A 15,382-nucleotide genomic window follows, 5' to 3' on the forward strand; every position below is an offset into this window, starting at 1 on the left:
AAACAAGTCATCTTCGTTTTACACATACAAAACTAAAGCAGCAATATTAGGTGATTTATCCACATTTATACAAACCTTTGGAAGGTGAAGAACACAACTTAGCTCACATGTCTCGCTGTTGGTCCTAATCTTGAAAGTAACAGAAAAATGTCTTTATGCTTTACACACACGTCATGTTCAAATTCTTATTCTCGTTTGCCTCAAATGACAACCTTCAGGCCACTTTGCATAAAGAAAATCGAACAAAGAAGTCCAAGTCTCTCATATAAGAAATGAGTAGAATTTCAACGTACCTTTTGCTGTGGGATCCTGCTTAGGTGGCACTAATGCTTAGGATGCACAAGGTGGACTGCATTCACAGACACACTGCAAAGAAGCTGAAATGAATGCAAAACATTGCTACTGATAAAGGCAAACAGAAAAAATGAGCCAGATCACTCTGCCACGTAGCTTAGGCAAGCCAGATGATGTGGTAAAATGGCAGGCTGAGCCAGACACTAACAATTTCCTCACCTGAGGAGACAAAAAAACATGCACAGGGTCCTCAGGCTGCTCTGAAGATAAACAAATAGTAGTTACTGAAAACCTACAAGTATCTAAGGATGCAGCAGGTTGTTAGAAGACATCCTTTCTCTCTGGAGTTTTTTACTGCAAAGAATCAGGAGTCTAACACTCATATCAGGAAATAACAAATGTTTACTGTAACAGGGTAGAGAGAGAACACATTCAGCCCATGCTAAATACCCACATTCAAGGCAGAGTCACAGCAGCCAGCCTCTGCTGACAAACAAGTCATGCAATGGCCCAGTTTGTTCTATCTAACCTTCTTTCTTAATATTTACCTTAAATTTGATAGCAGTTATGTAAGCTATACACTAACTTAAGACGTCCCATACACATTTAAAGGGGCTTGGTATTAAGAGTACAAATAACCTTGTCACTAGTTTGGTTCTATATGGGCTGTAATTTTTTTTGCACTGGAACAGTTTGCAACCATAGGACTGGAGCTGGAAACATACCTCATTTCTGTATTTTTTAAAACCAATCTTTTTTCTTTTCAAAAAACAAAAGTTAACATCTTGTTGCTGATTTCAGAAGACGCGGAATGAGAATATCAGGATACATGAGAAATGTTGTTGTGAAAGTCTTGACCGCTTCATTTTGAATAGCAGACTAAAAACATTGAAAATTGTTCTGAGTTTCAAAGCTGAAAGTAAAACAGTAAATTGATTAATGAAATATTATCCTTTCTTCTTTCAGTTAACATCCACGATGTGGGATTGAGGAAGAAAACCGTGATGTTTCAAATTTACTGGGTTTTGTTAAAATTAATAATTCAGAGAATAACTAATATTTTATTCAGGAGATAGGAGCTAACATTTCCTATTTAAACAGGATAGTCTCCAAGAAAGTTTTCCCACACACCAGCCTCTGTATACCATAACCATGGAAAGTAGCTGTGCATAGATATCAAGAAGCTTCAAATCAGGTCATCAAATCCTGCAAGACAAATTTTAAAAGATATAAAAATATAAAAATTAGGCTGTTTGTGACTCCCACACATACTATGCTATACTGACTTAAGTTTTTAAATTGTCAAACAGGATTAAGAAGCGTAAAAAAGCACTTTTTTTTTTTTTTTTTTTTTTTAGCAATTCTGTAGCATCGTTGCTGCTTTCACGTTGTTCCTGCGACATCACCCTCTCCAAACCTCGCAGGTTAATTTCTCCACTCAGGTCTGTCTCCTGTAAACACTCAGTGTTAGAATTTCTACAAGCAGAGTTTAAGAAAGCACTTGAAAAGGTGTAACAGTTTTCAAGGCATGACACTGAACAAGTCCATCTGTTGTTCTGATTTAGTATCTTTTATCTGCATGAAGGGAAAAAAAGAAGAAAAAAAAGATTTCTCAAAGATATATTCCATCGGTTTAATCTACAAAGGGCACACAGAGTATTTTTTCCTTTTCCCTTTTTCCCCCCACCTCTCTTCTCGACTATCCATGCCCAGCTGCAAGTGCCAAGGCTCCCAAGATAGCAAAATGACAGGTGTTGGAATGACGGCAGCCGGAGGGGCAGCCGCCACGCACAACCTTCCTGCAGCTCCTGCAGCACGCCAGGAATTTCCCCAGCAGCCCCTTTCCCACGCAAAGCACCAACTCTCAAACCAGCTCTCGGTTCAAGGCAGGAGCAGAGCGCAGCACCAGAGCTCGTTCCGAGAGCAGTTCCTCCACCAGACTCCCGAGGGGCAAGGTACAGGATCCTGTTGGATCCGCACTCTCCGGCCAGACACACGGCTTTAGTCCCCTCCTTCAGCCGTGCACAGCTCTTTAACAACCTTCTGCCAAACTTGAGCCTGCCCTTAAATCACAGGAAGTTTTGGCATCAGCTGCCACAAGTGCAAAATTCGACCTGGTAAAAAGTACTTTGAGGTAAAGCTTTTATAAAAAAAAAAAAAAAAAACCACAGATAATATGACCATAAACTGAGACCTCTGAGCTTTTGTCATTTTGAGAATGTCACTGCACTTATCTCCATTCCTACCTCACAGATAGGGAAGAAAAAATAGAAGCAATTACACACAAATCAAAAGCAGGCCATTCTCAAGTCACAATTGATGTGAGTCCCAAACTGCTTTATCTGCTTAACTCTGTACACAGAAATCATACATACAACTTCTTTAAAAAAAAAAAAAAAAAAGAAACAGAAAGCAAACCACACATTAACCTCTGACCCACTCCCAACTAATGTGTGTGACCACACATTAACCTCCCATTGCTACTAGACCAAAATCAGAGTACAGAACATCTAACCTGAAGATATTTAAATACAAAAGTTAGAATAGCCTCTGCTTTTCAAGCAGTCATTAATCACCATTTTTTTCTTATGTATAATGTTCTCCCAGAATTTACTTTTTGAAAGAAATGAGTAGGTTCCTATCATGGTTCTTCTCATCTAAGCTAGATTTCTCATTTCATCTTTGAGAATAATATCACCTTTTAATATCAACTTAAAGGCACAACAAACAAACAAAAAAAAAAAAACCCAAAAAAAAAACCCAAAAAAACCCCAAAAGGCCATCACGAACTGAAGCCCTTCATTTCTTTCCATGCACCTTCCAGGCCCTAGTCTCAGCTGAGCACTTCCAATGTCCCCAGGAAGGGCAGCACACGGCTGCACTAGTCTCTGTTGCTGCACTGCAGGATTACACAACTGAAATAGGGCACACGCTAAGCGGACAGCACCTATGCTACCCATTGCACAGCTCTTAAGTGTAACAGAGAGCTTGAGGAACAGTTTTGGCTACAAGTGAGCTTAGAACAAGATGGACACAAATGCTTAGTTCTTAAACATGTGGAAAATCAGGAAATGGCACTTAGAGTTGTCCATAAATGTGGCCATACCTTCATTTTTCCTTCGTCCTTTACAGGAAGTGTTTAATAAAGACTACTGGAGATGTTTGACATGGCAATTAAAGAGGTTAATATCGGAGACTAGAAGGATGAAAATTTATCAAATTTCCACAGCCAGCCAAACACCAAACCGAGTTGGGATACAGCAGTCCTTGCAAAAATACATGCAAAGGCAGCTAGCACCACTGGAGACTGCAGGAGACAAACCCAAATCACTTTCAACAGATTAACACACACATTCAGTACAGCTTTTCTGAAAAGTGACACTGCACTAATATTACGAGCTAGGAGAAAAAAACCCAAAGAGCAGCAACTTCGACTTGAAAACAATTCAGAACAAAATAAACCTCTGAAAATGAGTTTTACTAATTGATATAGATCTGATCCCATTTAGTCATTTTAAAACTTCAAGAAATGATCATTTGTTCTGAGGCATAAAAGCATAGCACCACATTTCTTGAGGAGTTCATGCTTTGATTTAAAATGCTTTGCTCCATAATGGTCAATTCATTAAAGTTTGTAATTCCCAAATATAAAATAAAATTTTAAAAAAAGTGCAAAGAAATGTAGAGGTTCAGGGTTGGTAACGAATGCACATTAACCTCATTAATGAGCTGCTTGTGTGGCTATATGATACTTACCACATGAACAGAGAGCAGCCTGCCAGACCAGTGCTACCCTCCTCCCTGCTCTTCCTTCCTAATCAGCTAATGACCAAGGCCAATTTCTACATTTTTTAATCCTTTATAAATGGAATTTGCTCATAGATGTATTAAGTGCAAAATATTTCTACCTACATTAGATGAATTCACTAATGCCTTTTCACTTTTAATAGTAGCTTCCAGTGCCTACAAACTCATTCTAGTAATTCCTAGAGGATGCAAATTACCTGAAAGGAACTGAAGTGCACAGTGAAACACTGTGCTATCCAAGTTCACTTAACTGCAGCACTGCCTAACATCCAACAGCCAAATCCAAATAGTGAACATCCCCATTGATTTGTTAAGCTAGAGAAAGCCATGGGCAGTGGTTTGAAGGGTAACTTTTTGTTTGTTTGTTTGTTTTTAAACCTCAGAACACACACAGATTTTCCCTGTTACTTTAACTCCCCTAAAACAAGATAAGGACCTTACTTACAGTACCTGAAATTCTCCTTCTTCTAGAGAGCAAGGCTCCTCTTGAGCATGCACTGGCCCGTGCAATTGCTTTGTAGAACAGGGACCTGTAGTAGTTTCAAGTCAGACAATTTTTCACATGGAAGTGCAGGATCTCAGTAATTTTCTAGCCCCCCAAAGCTGCCAGGCTCTGCGAGTGCTACACACAACAGAATTCTACCTGCACAGAGCCAGCGTAGAGCACAGGACAGGGTCACACAAGAACTCCTCCTCATCCTACTGTATGCACTGACTTCCAGGCGACTATCTTGGTCTGTTAAATCTTATGCTGAAGTCCTGCTACTGCTCCGCTAAATGTGGGTGATGCCAACTCTTCCCTGGACCTTCATGGCATGAGGACTGTGTCCTGAAGCCCTCCACAGAACTGAAACAAGAGCTTTAGTAAAACAAATCATGGAAACTCACTTTCTACTACACCTAATTCTACTTAACTTTTAGCTTTTCTATTATTCTTAAGCTATTATAACCCACAGACACTCTTAAAGAAAAAAACAAAGAAAACTTGAGAACAAGAAAAAAAAAGTGAAAGCAGATAAAACAGTATCTAGTTTATTACATATAGAAAGAAATTTCCAGAATTTACAAACACCCACATTGTCATTCCAAGGAGAGAGTCAATTTGAAAAGTTCACTTTCTTTTGTTTTCATTTTGCTTTGTGGTTTTCTGTTGGTTGTTTTATTTTTATTTTTTTTTTTTTTACAATATATACAATGGAAGACTTTGATTTGAATTTTTTTTTTCTGATTTTTTGTCAGTTGCTGTGCAATTGATGAATTCAAGTTGACATTTGTAAATACCATGTACAGTAAAATTTGTCTTCATTGTCGTTAATACAGACTATTATTTTACAAGGAGTACAAAATTATTTTTCTTTTGGAAAGAACTTAACATCAGGGTTATCTTACAACTGATAGCATCAGTAAATATGACTGTACAATCAAGGCCCAGGGACCAATGACTCATATTATATTATTTTCTGAATTACAATCTTAAAACAAGAATAGTACCCTACTCTATTCTTAGAAGCCTTGTTTTAAGCAGTTTCCCACTCTGTTTACAACAGAATATAGTATACCTCAGTTCCACATCAAAAAAAGATGTGCTGTAGGAAAAGTTACATTTTAATTAAAAAAGTACATGTATAAATCAAAACCTATGTTAAATATTTAATACTCTTCAACCAACATTACGTTTTGTATGCAATAATTTACAATGATGATTTGTCATACAGGTTTTCAGCAGCAAATGAAGTTGTGTAAATGTGCTAGTAAAATACCCATTCTCACCATGACACAGTGGTGGGCACATCAGTTCATTGTGGCCAGCTAAGTCCTTTATGGTAGAGGATGAAGTAAGAGAGACTCAGAGTCCAGGTGTCACAGTGCTTCTGCTTGGCACAACACGGGGTGTGCAGCTCAGTCAACTAACTCCTGAGGTTTGTGTAAAGTAAACAAACTGAACTGGATGCATCGTACCCATTTACAGAGGAAGAGGAGGAGGAGGAGGAGGAGGTGAGGTCCTAGTTGTGATAACATGAAACATTTAGAGTCTTGATACCCATGAGTTAAAAGAAGGATTTGCTGAGGTTGTATAGGTCATCGTTCTGAAATTAAAAGAGAAAGAAAATTAGCATCACAGGCACTTCAAGCACTTTAAAAGCCACTTGGTAATTAATACATTCATTCATTTTGTTATCAAAACTGAAAATGTTAGCACCTTGAAAAACTGCAGCAGGCACACTTGAACTTACTCAAGCATCTGAATCCCCAAAGCATTTGGAAACAGATGTTGGCAATAAAATTTGAAGCAGTCAGAAACATTTTTTTAAACTGCAAGAGATTCATCTAAGCAGAAACAATTTAAGTGACTATACTGATTAACTCTGACAAGTTCCTGTGACAAAAAGGGGGAAAAAAAAAAAAAAAAAAAAAAAAAAGTTCCGAGCAGGAGCCTCCTGTTGGCATTTTTATCCGCTACAAGAAAGAGCCATGAGGCACCAGGCGTCCCTGCAGAGCCGCTGTGAGGCGGTGTCATTTGAAGAGGATGAGTGCGGAACAGAGCATTAGGGGCGCAGCCTCCCCTTGCTCCACGGCTACCGGGGTGCAGAGAGCCCCAGGCCCAGCTCCCTGCTCAGGGCACCCATGGGTGCGTGCAGCCCAGCGCTGCCCCGCTCCCATCGCGCTGGCGCCCGGCCCTGGTGTCGCAGACTTCCCTGCGAGCCAGAGCCCGCACGGGAACGAACCCTGGCTCCGCTCAAGCCGCATCAGAGCGCTGCCAGCATCTCCAGTTCGGGACCTTCACATACAAACTCATGGAGTGAGACTTAGATTTTACATAAATGCAAGTCTATTTCTATATTAGATATTAGCTATGCTCCTAAAAAGATAGGTAAATAGCATATTTTGCTCAGTACAAATAAAGGCTTCACATAGAGGCACCGGAGGAAAAAAGCCTGAAAAGACCTCCTGTCCGATATCCTTTAATTGCCCAAGCAACAGAATTTACTTTGTGTGGTCCTTCAAGTGAAAGGCCAGCCTATCCTTGCAGATGATGTGCGGTATGCTGGGAAAGCTCCCCAGGGAATTCTCTCACACATCTCTCATTTACCTCCAACTTTCTTCCAAACTCCTATGGCAATCGGGTGGAATGTCCCCACCAGAGCATCCGCGTGCAGCTTTGCAGCTCGCAGCTTTGTGGCACCTCAGACTAGCCCGCGAGGCCGTACTTTGGGAAAGTACGTGGCCTGCACGGCTTGAATGGAGGGGCCAAGTGCACCTGTGGGTGCTGAAGGGCGGTTGTGGGTCTGGCGGGTGAGGAGTCGCGTGCAGGACCTGTCTGCCCCACCGGCATCCACAGCCCGATCCCCCACAAGCTCTTCCATGGGCCACCCCTCGCTGCGCTGCAAGTGCTTGGACAATTAAATAGTAATTGGCAATATCTAGAGCAAATACGTCACCTCCTTGCTGCTGCTCAGGGAATCTACATGCAAATAGAGAGTATTTTAAGCAAAGGGATTTGTTCCATGCAGGTCCTGCCCGGTCCAGTGCTGTCATGAACTCATTGCAAATGTTCCTGGTGCCCAATAGATATTCCTGGATTCAGAAGTCAGTAAGAATAAGGAAGAAAGAGCAACAAGACTACTTGAAAAAGAAACCAGTTTCTAGAGGAATTCACTAGGCAAACAGCCCCGAGGTAAGTCATGGTTACTGAAAGCCCAACACTCAGTTAGAAAATCTATTTATCATCCATCTACAAAAACATATTGGCACCTTTGTCAGTGAAATATCAGGTAGAAAAAGGAAATATCACAAGTTAAATTGGAAAATATCACCAGACCAGAAGTCAACCCCATATCAGTTGTTTTAAAGACAGTAGCAAAGTTTCAATACACAAGTCTTACAGATACATCCTTAAGGGTACTCTTAAAAGAGAGCAAAACAAAACTCTTACCAATACAATTTTAAAGAATTTGTATTATTCAGCTGAATGTAAAAAGTTGTGCACGAAAACCAAGAGCTTAGTCCCTGTTGAGTGAAGCACAGTACAGCATCCTTCAGAGGGGAAGTGCCTTATATGGGATTTTAAAGTCATCATCTGGATACCCCATTGTTTCTTATCAACAAGCATCAGCATTTCCTTAACAACATATAAAAACAGTGCAGCAGACAAGGGCTTTCATAGAGAGTGCGAGGCCTGCAGTGAGCTGAGGTAAGGATCATTAAAACGACTGACATCACTGTTGGCAAGCCGGGACATGGGAAAACCTGTGTTTAATCTATTTCCTATTCACCACAAGCTTCAGTTGGAGTCCCCAATAATACAGTCTGTGGTTGACTTTATGGAAAAAATTTGGTGATGCAAGAAAAATGTACTGAATCAAACAAGCAGCTTCAAAAGTCACTACAATGCACCTTTGACAAGGAGTCCCTGCTCAACATCTGCTACAAAATACAAGCAGATAACACTTGCACACGCTCCAGCTGGCAATACTTTCTTCTCAAGACTATTAGCTCAGGCTGGATAAAACACAACTAACTGAGGTTCCTATTATAGCTGAAGTCCCATTTTTAAATCCAGTAACTAAAAATAATTTGATACTTCATTTTTTTTTTTCCATTATTGGGGAGCTGGAAGAGGAGATAAGTGCTTAAAACTTGAGTTTTCCAACAGCAAAGTGTCTAGCTACTTGAAGATCCTTTTCCTCAAGATAGCTAAGCTTTCATATGGAAAAATAAGCCTTTTTAAAATATAGAGCATAAACCTTACTTTTTCATTTCAAAGCAATCTTTTTAAAAATAGAAGTCAGAAGAAAAAATATGTCAAAGAAATGAAAACTCAGGTGGTCTAGAAACAAAAGACTTTGCAGTGTCTTACAGCTGAAATACCAATAGAGAAGTCCCTGTAAATTGCCTTTAAAAACAAATAAGACATGGTATGGTTGCTGTCAAGTTCTGTGATTAATGCAGCAAATAAATACAGATACTTCATCATCACTTAAATACACTAGGGCAAAACAGCTCAAAACGGCCAGGGTGGCTTGGGGCATCGTCACACATCTTTCCAGCATTTGTTACATACGCAGAACCCACCAAACCAGCAGGCATCTTAGGTGGAAATTACTCTTTCCCACTGTGATCATGGTAGAAACAACAGACAAAAGAGCAGAGACAGTAGAGGAAACATAAAACCTGGAAATATTCTTCAAGCCCAATTTGCTGTGCTTGCATAAACATGGCTACAGGGGCAGGTGACCAAAAAGACCCGTCCTGTCTTTTTGACAAAAAAGCAGAGTAGACTTTTCCAGATGAGCAGAAAGGGAATCGCTTTCCACCTCTGCCCTCAGCCTTGCTAAATCAAACAGCTCCACAAAACCTTGTTGTCCCCCCAGCATCTCCCATGAAGCAGAGAGCAAAAGGAGCAGTAGAAGATGCTCTGACAAAGTTCCTGATTAAAAACAAGAGGCTTTAAAAATAAATGTACATTTGTTGCTTTAGGACAGTATCATGTATCTTGCTCTGTGCAGATCATACAGTGATTTATTTCATGATGAATGCATCTACCTAGGCGAAAATGCAAGAGGTGAGGAACAAAAGGCCAAAATAAAAGTCCCTACCAAAACATGCCAGAAGATTCATAGAGAACTTCCCCAATCTCAGGTAACATGATCTAGGCACCATTTGTCTAGGTGGATAACCAAGTATCTTCTGAAAACTAATACAAAGTAAACACATTTGGTGGCACTGAAAAGCTCGTTTACGTCACTCATCCTCCTGATATTTGCATGAATCATTTTCTAACTGTAACAAAACTGTGCACACCTTCTGAAAAGCTGAATTTACCCACGGCTTTTGTGCTTGCTGTCCTCAAGATCATAAGAATCCTCCCTGTTCACACTTTCCTGGGCATTGCCAGCATGCCCACAGATAGGATACACAAATATCCCATTCAGATAGATTGAAAATTAGCAACTAAACACCACTCAAAAGTTAAACTAGCTCAAATATCTTATTTTCAAGAAGATGAAAATGTAAGGTACAGTTTCCCCCATCTTAAATGTGCATTAAAGAGTGGAGGAATACAAGAAGAAACAAGAGTTGCTCTAGTGCATTAATTGTAGTCTGAGTCCTAACAAAAGGAATTCAAAATAGAACTAAACAAGGTAATTACAACATCGCTATTGAACCTGACAGGCTGTAATTTACATTTAATAAGCCTAGGGGATGAGCCTTGCTTCCCAGCACCCCCAAACATCGATTCCCTCTTTCTTGCCAATGTCAAAGCCAAGGAATTACTGCTCAGCTGCTTTCACCACGGACTCTGCTGCCAGGCCAAGCAAACGTGCTTGGTGTTTGCAGCGTCTCTCTGCTCCCCATATAAAGTTGTCATTCATTGCTGGAGGATCCTAATGTCCCAGAGGGGATGGCACAACGTTTTGCCATTAGTTTAGACAAAATTAACTCCCTTTTGGTACTGCACAGATAAAACGTCATCTTCCCCACAGACCTCTGCCAGAAAGAAAAGTGGGGGACTGAAGAGGGGACTTTTGAGTATGCTGATGAACAATAAAAGATTCTCACATTTAAGGAGCCACACCTCTCATTTCCTATATTTTAAGCATAATCAGAAGACACAAACTAACCATGCACTTACTCTGGATTAATTGGGGGAAAAAAAAGAGTGTTTTTAAAAGGAATTCTGCAAAGTCTCTTGCAGTGATAGAGCTAAGTATTAATGAAAAATAAGAGCCCACTCGTCACTCGAGTTACAGAAAAGCAAGTGACAGCTTGCACATTCTGGGTTTCTGAGGGAAATGGAAAACACTGAAGAGTTTCTCTGGTGAAACTTGTTACATTTTAAGCGGGATTGTTTTGTTTCTTTCTTCCAACTTCACATCCTTTCCTTGGATGATCCTTGGGATCCTTCCCCTTCCTTTGCTAATAATCCAGGCTGAGTGAGCACCTGGAGGTGGAGTCCTGCTTGCATCAAGAGAACTGCTTTTTGCATCAAGATTGAAAATAAAAACACTGGCTACAAATTCAGGGAATAGAGGATTTCATTGGATTCTGCAGCGCATGTTCACAGCAAATCCTCCCGTCGAACTCTGTGATCCTCTTGGCAGCATGGCCTGAGCTTGGCGACCCTCAGATAAACCTGCTGCAAGCCCAGGCTCTTCTCCCTCTCCCACAACGCAGGAAAGCCTATGAATAACAAAGGCTAAGTGTGTACTTGGTTAGCAGCTCCAGCGTTCACAGGACAAAGTTGTTTCTGTTCCAAAGACTCCAAAAAAAAAGCAGCAAAGTCAGAAAATGCGGCTACTTACTCTTCTGGAATTCAATTCACAGAGCTTAAGACGCAAACCCTGAAAGCTTTGGGGTGTTCACAGCTCCCCCTGAAGACCAAAAACCTGCTCCCAAGTCAAGAAAAAACAAAGCTGGGGTGCCCTTTCCGTGGCTGTATCCTTCAAAGTGGAAAAAGCTGCTCAGCCTTTGCTTTTATCAACATTGGCAGTCATTTGCTCCGCTCCTTAGATTTTAGTGGAAAAAAAACCCACAACAACCCTCCACTTTCGCTGCTGTAAAGTGTCCATCTCCTAGCTCTCTAAATCCATGCTTCCATGCTTTTCCACAGTCTGAAGGCTAAAATCTCTAATCTTTAGTGATCTGTCAAAATAAGCAACACTCACGTCCAAGTGCCGGGGATTACTAGCACAAGTAGCAGCCAGAAACACATCTTCATTACACAATGTGTTTCTCAGAGGAGTTTTCTTACCGGAATTTTTTTATTACTTGCCCGTCAGTCTGGAATTTCCCGCGGCTCCCCAGCAGCCGGAGCGGCCACCGCGGCTCTCAGTGGGAAGCTGCTGATCTCCAGCCTGTGAGGGCCCTCACTCCTCCTCAACTCCATAGCGCGGAGCCCAGCTAGGCCCAGCCCGAGGTGCGGGCCCCACGGCCCAGCTAGGCCCAGCCCGAGGTGCGGGCCCCGCGGCCCAGCTAGGCCCAGCCCGAGGTGCGGGCCCCCAAGCCTCACACGCTGCAGCCTGTGCCGAGCAGGCCGCGGGCGCCCGGCCGCTCGTTGCCGCTGTCGCTCCCTCCATCTGCGCTCCGGAGGCCTTTCCTGCACCCTGGGCTGCTTCCCCGCTCCTCCAGCCCCACACCGCGCTTCCTCCCATGCTCTTTTGACCTTACTTCTTCGCAGCGCTCGCTTTCTGCCAGATGTACTTTCGTCTGACAATCTGTTAAAGGACTACATAATTACAGGCTCGTCTAGCTTGAAACTAGTTTTTGATACGCATTAAACCGTGCTAGTTCAACCTTATAGCAAAGGCTGACATCATTCTGCATAGCTGGAGCTACTTCCCGCTCAGCGGACAAGCAAAGGCAGAAAGCAGAACCAGGCAGAAGGAAAATAGCATTGGAAAGGAAGAGCCGCAGAAGCCCTGCGGGGAGAACCTGGCCAGCTGACCTCGCCTTTGAAATATTGCCAGGCCGAATTAAGGAGCTCGGCTGCGCACCGCGGCTGGCGGTGGCGTGGGAAGGAAGCTCTTCGGTGATTTGGATGAAATACTTCCTCAATTCTCAGCAACAGAGCATTAAATATCAAAAAGGATAATAGGAAGGTGCTGAAAGGCACAGCCTCAAAAACATACCAAGTAAGTGAGGAAATCAGCGAAGATTAGAACAACATGTCAGGAAGTGGACAAAGAAATAAAAATGGCAACAGGAAGCTTGGAAAGAAGAGGTGGATACAAACTAGCCATTATTTTGAGACCGTCTACTATGTCTTAATATAAAAGCCATAATACACAGCAGAAATCACATCTGAAAACAAATTAAGAGGTCGAACTTATTCAAAGTAAAAGGAAAAAGCCCAAAGGCTTCCTGATAGGCTTCCTTCTTGATAGGAGGCAAAAAGCTACAGTAGTTTATGTTACAACTTGACGATGAACTAGGAAACACAGGACACAACCCCGGCTACGTGTAAATGACCCCAGGAGCCAGTGTCTGTGACTGGCTTGAAAACTGAAGGGGAAAATTAACGCTTAAAAAAGTAATGCTTGCATATTTTCTCAAATAACAGAATCAACAAATCAACACAAGAAGTAAATCTTTACCACTAAAATGAAAGCTCCACTCTTCTGCTCTCACTGATTCAGCAATTCAGATATTTTGGACTGCAGTGGGATTAACCTCAAAAACAACACGGAGCAATTAAATGAGCTCGGAGGCAGTTCACGCCTGGAAGAGGCATCGCACCATTTAAACACTGGCATCCTTGTTTGTATATAGATTAGGTCCTCAAAACTATTGCCATCTAATTTATTTCTGGAAACCACAGTAACAGAAAAATTGGAAATAAAGTGATGAAAGGGCACAAAAGAAATGTAATTCTGGTTTAAAACAATGCAACTATGCCAAACTTAGAAGGATACAGGCAGAGGAAGCACCACCTGGCAGGCTCTTGGGTGCCTGTTTGGATTCAGCTGTGAATAAAGGCCAAACTATAAAGACAAATTAGAGAAATCAAGTCCTTTACTGTTGTTTCTTTATTTTCATTCAATAAATCTTCTACAGCCTGAAGAACTGCCAATATGATATTTTTAAGATAACAACAATATTAACAGGCTAATCTTCAATAGCTCAGTCATTAAAATTGTGATTTCAAATGAAAAATCAAGCAGCCTCATTAACAGTCACTATAACTCACACAAACCTATCATTTAGACACCACACAGAATGATTTCTACAAAAGCCACTGTAGGTAAAAGCTGATCTCACCCAAAGTTCACAATCAAATAAATACTTATTTAAAACGTCAAATTCTCCTAACATCAAGTCAAAGCTTTTCCATTTAAAGGAATTGTCCACCGCAGTATCTGCAAGTTCCTCACTACATGATGGTCACTATATTAATATGACATATATATCTTCCATTGACTGCCACATTTAGCATTAAGGACAAACTAATAGTTTCTAAAGGGTTAAATCAACTCCAAGTTAGAAACAAAGTATAATACAAATGGTTTAGCAGGCAATGAGAAAGATTGATAATAGAATATTGTCTTATTAGACAGCATTAAAAAAAACTCTTGGTTAATCAGTGGTTAAAAATACAAAAATATCCACAAAAAATTAACCTTGTAAAAGTATTTACAAACTCAGCCTTGTTACATAGCACTACATGTTGTATATAACCTCATACAATGGGAAGTTTTCCATGTTCTCATAATCTAGGGCATCAGCCACCCAGTTTTCTTAACCAGGAGATACTTCTTTTTTTAAAACCTTGGACTGCTGGTAGTCTCGGGGACTACAAATGCCATCAACACTACAAAATAATTCATATTAATCATCCTTTCATATCAACTTAATTCTTTCAAAATACATGCTTTTTCTTCACATACTAAGGCAGCTAATATTAGACTAGTTGAGCATTAGGAGCCCTCTCAAAAACGGTTTGACAAAACCATAATAGCTGACAATAGTTATTGAAATTACCCGTCTTGCCAATTACGGTTCCGGACACAACAGCCTCAGTGGACGACGGAGCACAGTTTCCCTGATATCCAAAACCAGGCAAAGTTCTGGATTAAGTAAGTCAAAAAGCAGGGAGGATTAGGAAGCAGCATGAACCTTGTCATATAAAAATCGCTCCTCAAGACAAACTATCCAGTGTGGCATTACCTTGCTCACCTTCAAGTCTCCCAAAAAGCACATAAGCCACTACTTGAAAAGCAGTGGGATGACACAGAGACTGTGACAAGTGATTGTGATTTTAAAGGCAGCTCCTGTCACAATTACCATTGTTGGAAAGGCCACCCGAGCCACAGAAGCTCACAACCAAATAGTTATTATTCCATCGATTCTACCCAGCGGGAATTCACTTCCAAAGGCACGACTCCCAAATCAGCAAATTTTACAGCAAGGTCCATCATTGCTGGGTCCCATTCAACCCTGTCTTCTCCTGGAGCTCCTGCCGCTGAGGTACACTCAGCCTTGACTTATTCTCTGGCAAGAGTTTTCCCTGCTGGGGATGGGAATCTGGCAGAGGTCAAGCCAGAGTGGGTCAGAGCAACCGCAAGAAGCTTCTGTCTCTGACACTAACCCGAAAATCCACAGACTTGGGTAAGAGTGGGCCTCAAATAGGGGAATGGATATGTCTAAAAGCTTCCTAAACTTAGAACTGGCAGGCCCTCAAAGTTGTGCATCAGGCATCTTCACGTACATCTTGACACAGCTGACGTGATAAAATTAAGGTATTATTTTTCCAGGGACAAGAGAGAAGTGAGAGACAAATGGA

At 41.3% G+C, this 15,382-nt stretch overlaps 1 long non-coding RNA gene across 1 annotated transcript in view; it reads right to left on the bottom strand.

The window, feature by feature from the left end:
- Positions 1-5,390: 5,390 nt before the first annotated feature.
- LOC112947919 overlaps positions 5,391-15,382 on the bottom strand; it is a 40,009-nt gene continuing 30,017 nt past the window's right edge. The window contains exon 2 of the long non-coding RNA XR_003249496.1: positions 5,391-6,188. This is a non-coding gene — a long non-coding RNA (uncharacterized LOC112947919). The remainder of the gene's footprint in view (positions 6,189-15,382) is intronic.

Source organism: Nothoprocta perdicaria, unplaced genomic scaffold (assembly GCF_003342845.1).
Source record: "Nothoprocta perdicaria isolate Ctin4 unplaced genomic scaffold, notPer1 scaffold_25, whole genome shotgun sequence".
Taxonomy (NCBI): Eukaryota; Metazoa; Chordata; class Aves; order Tinamiformes; family Tinamidae; genus Nothoprocta; species Nothoprocta perdicaria.